A 5,823-nucleotide genomic window follows, 5' to 3' on the forward strand; every position below is an offset into this window, starting at 1 on the left:
AAGGGGCAACTTTTTCACACAGAGGGTGGTACGTGTATGGAATGAGCTACCAGAGGATGTGATGGAGGCTGGTATAATTGCAACATTTAAAAGGCATTTGGATGGGTTTATGAATAGGAACGGTTTGGAGGGATATGGGCTGGGTGCTGGCAGGTGGGACGAGATTGGGTTGGGATATCTGGTCGGCATGGACGGGTTGGACTGAAGGGTCTGTTTCCATGCTGTACATCTCTATGACTGTATAAGTTCATATATTTGGTATTGAGGAGTGTATATATTATATAGCATAATCATTTCTCATGTTTTAAAGGTTGTAAGATTTCCTGCCTCTAATGCCCTCCCAGGCATTACATTTCAGATTCCCATCACCCTATTCTTCCTCAAATCCTCTCCAAACCTACTGTTCATCATTGCTGATCGTTCAACTAAGAAAACATTTGCTTCCCTGTACATGCCCCTCAGTCTTATGCAGCTTAATCACGGGATCCCGCAGCCTTTTCTGTTGTAAAGCAAACAATCCATGCCTATCCAGCTTCTCTTTATAGGTAAAATGCTACAACCCAGGTAATATCCTCATGTATCTCTTCGGCACTTCCTTCAGTAATTACATTCTTCCTACAGTGTAGCGATCAAAACTATACAGAGTACTCCAGCTGTGATCTAACCAAAGTTTTGTACTGCTCCAACAAACCACTCTATTCTTGTAATCTACGCCACAACTGATAAAGCCAAGTGTCCTGTATGCCTTGTTAAGCACTCAATGAAACTGCCCTGCCATGCCATCCTCTGGCATCTTTGGACAAACGCCCGCAGATTCTTCTGTTCCTCAGAGCTTCCTAGTTTCCTGCCTTCCAATAAGACTGATCATAAACCTATGGTCTCCTATCTGAATTAAAGAAAGTTAGCAAAAATGCCCTCCTCCGAAGTAATGGTTTTCTTACATGTTTGAGATTGCCAGAATTATACCTCGACATCAGGAATTACATTTGCGTAGAGGTTATACAAAATAGACCTGTTTTCTTGAGGATTTATCAGTCTTTCATGCAATAACAGGAAAAGACAGTAAATAAATGTAAAATATTTCCACTCGTTGGGTATTCTAGAACTAGGGGTCATAGTCTAGAAATTAGCTGCAGGCAGTTCAGGATGGGTGTTAGGGAGCATTTTTATGTACGAAACGTAGAGGTTTGGAACTCTAATATAAAGGGATTAAAGGATCTGAGCCAAAGGTGGGTATATGAAGTTAGGCCACAGATTAGCCACGATCTCATTGAATGCCGGGGGCTGAATGGCCACATCCATTCTTATGCTCCAATAAGAGACTCAACATGATGAAAACAAGCATCAGACATCAGATGCTCTTTCTCAACTCACAGCTGATATATTCATTCATGATGAACATGATTTGGGACTGACATATAGCATTTCTTAGTCAACCTCATCAAACAATATTCACTTCATCAAGGATGAACAAAAGAAACATCAACAGAGTTGAGATGATGTGGTTTGAGAGCATTTAGTTACTAGAAGTGATGATAACCAACAATCTGTCCTCGAACTCCCACCTTGATGTGACAGTCAAGATGGCACAACTATGCCTCTCTTCCTCAGACAGCTTAGCAAATTTGGCATGCTCAAAAGGACCCTCACCAACGTTTACAGATGCACAGAAATCAACTGGTACGTCAACTGCTCTGCCCAGAACTATAAGAAACTACAGAAAGATGTGTGCACAGCCCAGACCATCATAGAAACCAACCTCCCATCCATGGAGTCCATTTACACTTCTTATTGCCACAGAAAGGCTTCTATCAAAGACCCATCCCACCCTGATAATGCTCTCTTCTAATCTCTTCCATTAGGCAGAAGACATAGAAGGTTGAACACATGTACCAAGTTCAAGAACAGCTTCTTCCTTGCTATTATTAGACTATTGAATGGACCTCTCTAACTTCAAATCATGTTGATCTTGCTTTGCACACTTCCTGTGCAGATGTAACCTTGTATGCCTTGCTCTAAGCACCCTATGATCTGTATGTCCTTGCATCTGCCTGCACTGCTCACAAAACAAAGCTTTTCACTGTACTTAAAGTACAACAAATCAGATCAGAAACCAAAAGTGCATCATTGTGTGAAAGTATTAAATACAAGGATACTATAGAGCTCAGTCACAGACCCTATTATGAAGATTTCCTTCCATCATAGGAAGCACTTCTCCATCATCAAGGCCTTGAATTTTTTTGTGGCTGACCGGTAATTTCCTGCATATTATGGAATTATACTTTTCAGAGGATTTACCAAGGACATTGAGGCAAACCAAGTATTGAGCAAGAACTCATGGGACTATTTCGTGGCCCGGGATCTCCAAACAGAGGACATTGTCATCAAATGTAATACATGTGTCAGACAGTAACAAATGGAGGGAATCCTCTCATAAATATCAAGTTTCATGATAGATTGTGTGTTCATTTAGCTGGATTTTTTCATGTACGAAAGGCTATGCTTGCCTCATTGTAGTTCATTACTGGTTGAACATATGTTGTTGCATATACTATTGACATGCAATAAACAGAGTACTAAAGAAGCCGAAGCCAGTTCAAGATATTGCTTCTTGACGAGTCTATCTTGAACACAAACGCTTAGTAAAGGTATTAAATGACATGACAATGCAACTCATTTCTAATAATTACTCTCACATAATTTGAAATATTATTTTTAAAAACTGTATCTAAACTGCAATTGCATGGGATATCTGCATAGACAATCAAAATATACACAAGCTTCAGAACAAGTTTACGGATGACTCTAAGGAATGTACTTGCTTAAATGTGTAATTTGTTTACCGCAGTGAGAAGCCTCACTGGAACTGGGTAGTCCAACAGGGATAGAACAAGATGGAATGTAATTTGTACTAGGATTAGACACGAGAGGATAATGGCAGACTCTGACACAAATGCATTGTCAGTATGCTGAAAATGAAACAAAAAACAAATACTATTTATATTATACTTTTAATGTTCCGAGACAGGTTCAGTTTTGGCATACATTAAGAACACCATTGAAAAGTTTAGTCATGGTTATTGCATAACCCACCTTCTCAGAAATAGCTTTGATTCTATGTCAAGAATTTAATAATTACACAGCCTTCGTTCAGTATGAACGATTTAGAAACATTACATGGTATAATTGTCACAACTAAGGAGCATCAGCAATGTTTGCATGTTATCTACTGAAATGATCTCAGTGTACCATAATGACAAGAGAAGTGCTGTGCACCTCAGCTTAGCAACTGCTCCATGTAGTAAGCTCTCAGTAAACAGACATGCTGTAATGCTCCCTGTGGTTCATAGCCAGACAATAGGCACAAGGATCCTGCTGAGGTATTATTAAAATTTTCATGTACAGAACTTCGAAACATAGGTAGGTACACCTAATTTTAGGAGTTAGGATTTTGTTCTTTTTCTCAGGTAGCAAATACACATATCAGAATTAAAGATTTACTTCTTGAATAAAGATTAAAGAAAATAAAACAGCAGATATATATTTATTCATCTTCACAAAAAGCTTCCATCAAAACAGTCAAGTAGTTTTCTTCCCATTATACGGAACGGATATGTTTGGAACAAAATTGCTCTTGTCCTAGTACATTCATCCATTACAAAATTGCAAGGTCAATAAAAATTGTGACATTTTTGAAACAATTTCAATAGGTGGTCACTAAAATCTATTTTCCTCTTTTTAAAAAAAAAATTAACCTCTATCAACCTCTTCAGTGATGTTATGACACAGCTCTGGAGCATGTGCATCTTGCACCCAGGTGTCCTGGTGCAGGAATAGAGATACTACCAACATTCCATACTTCGAATAAAAAAAAAATAATGGAAAAGCAGAGGCAAAAGGTATAGTTTTGTAATATCTGGTGTCTTTCAGCGTCTGTGTGGCTCTACATAGTCAAACCTCGATAAAACTGAAAACATACATTATCCTGGATTTCATGATCCAACATTTTTTCCAGTGAGTCAGGCTTAATGATTAAACTTAAGACATGCTCAGCTACATATGGAGGTGAATTTTAAAAAAAAAATCAGATAAGAAATGCCATTTTCAAAAAAATCAATTAGCTAGGTTAAAAAACTCAAATTATAGCAGCATAATAGAGTAAATTCTGATCAATAGTAAATTCTGATCAAGAGCAATTCTCATGCATCCTTGAGAAGATTGCATAGCATTAACTACTTCGGAGAAACTCCAACAGTGAACCATTGGCAGAGTGTTATATATTACAATTTCAGCTGCAAGTCAGCAGCAATCTACAGTCACTGAATTAGTGATCCAGAGGCCCAAGCTAATGCTCTGGGGATATGAGTTCAAATCTCATCAGTGCAAACGATGGGATTTAAACTGAGTTAATACATGTGGAATGAAAAGCTAGTCTCTGTAATGGTGACCATGCAACTTTTTACCAATGATTGTAAAAACTCATCGGACTCACACCGCGCCCAATCCAGTTACAGGCTCCATTCCCACTCCCAGCTCCACACCGACACCAGGTCCTAGCTCCCAGCCCTTCCGAGTTTTCACCATTCCCCCTCACTGCGGATGAACGATCAGTCCTCAGCAAAGGCCTCACCTTTATCCCCCTCTGTCCACGCATCAATGAATTTAATACAAACTGTGACGTCGAACACTTCTTCCGCCGCCTCCACCTCTGAGCTTACTTTTACAATCAGGACTCCCACCCACCTTCCGAGGACCCCTTTGCCCGCCTCCAACACAATCCAGCCACCTGGAAACCCCGTGCTGGTCTATTACTTGCCCTCGATCCCATTTCCAACTGCCACCGAGACATTAACCACCTCAACCTGTCTACCCAACCCCCCCACTCCAACCTCTCACCCTCACAATGCGCAGCCCTCCACTCTCTCTACTCCAATCCCAACCTCACCATCAAGCCAGCAGATAAAGGGGGTGCAGTGGTAATTTGGCGCACTGACCTCTACCCCGCTGAAGCCAGACACCAACTCGAAGAGACCTCCTCCTACCGCCCCTTGACTGTGACCCACCCCCATCACCAAAACGTCATCTCCCAGACCATACAGAACCTCATCACCTCAGGAGATCTCCCAACCACAGCTTCCAACCTCGCACCGCCCGATTCTACCTCCTTCCCATGCCTGACCACCCTGGCCAACCCATTGTCTCAGCCTGCTCCTGCCCCACCGAACTCATCTCCACCTACCTTGACATTGTGCTATCCCCCCTAGTCCAGGAACTGCCCACACACGTTCGAGACACCACCCACGCCCTCCACCTGCTCCAAGACTTCCGTTTCCCCGGCCCCCAAAGCTTCATCTTCACGATGGATATCCAATCCCTCTACACCTCCATCCGCCATGACCAGGGCCTTCAAGCCCTTCCTTTCTTCGTCTCCCGACATCCCAACAGTACCCCTCCACCGACACTCTCATTCATTTGGCTGAACTTGTCTTCACCCTAAACAATTTTTCCTTTGAATCCTCCCACTTCCTCCAGACCAAGGGGGTTGCCATGGGGACCCGTAAGGGGCCCAGCTTTGCTTGTCTCTTTGTTGGCTACATAGCTATGATCAGCTACGACCAGCTATCCTTAGTAGCCACACATGCAGATGACAAGCAACATGAGTTCGACTGGGACAACACTACTATTATAGGACAAGCCAAACAGAGAACAGCCAGGAAATTCCTAGAGGCATGGCACTCATCCACAGATTCAATCAATAAGCACATCGACCTGGACCCAATAACCCGGCCACTGCAACGGACAGCTGGAACTGACAACCAGAAG

The 5,823-nt window shown here is 42.0% G+C and overlaps 1 protein-coding gene across 7 annotated transcripts in view; it reads right to left on the reverse strand.

Moving 5' to 3' along the window:
* ralgapa2 (Ral GTPase activating protein catalytic subunit alpha 2) overlaps nucleotides 1-5,823 on the reverse strand; it is a 585,975-nt gene that overhangs the window by 310,012 nt on the left and 270,140 nt on the right. The window lies entirely within an intron of this gene.

The sequence above is a fragment of the Chiloscyllium plagiosum genome, chromosome 9 (genome assembly GCF_004010195.1).
Source record: "Chiloscyllium plagiosum isolate BGI_BamShark_2017 chromosome 9, ASM401019v2, whole genome shotgun sequence".
Taxonomy (NCBI): domain Eukaryota; kingdom Metazoa; phylum Chordata; class Chondrichthyes; order Orectolobiformes; family Hemiscylliidae; genus Chiloscyllium; species Chiloscyllium plagiosum.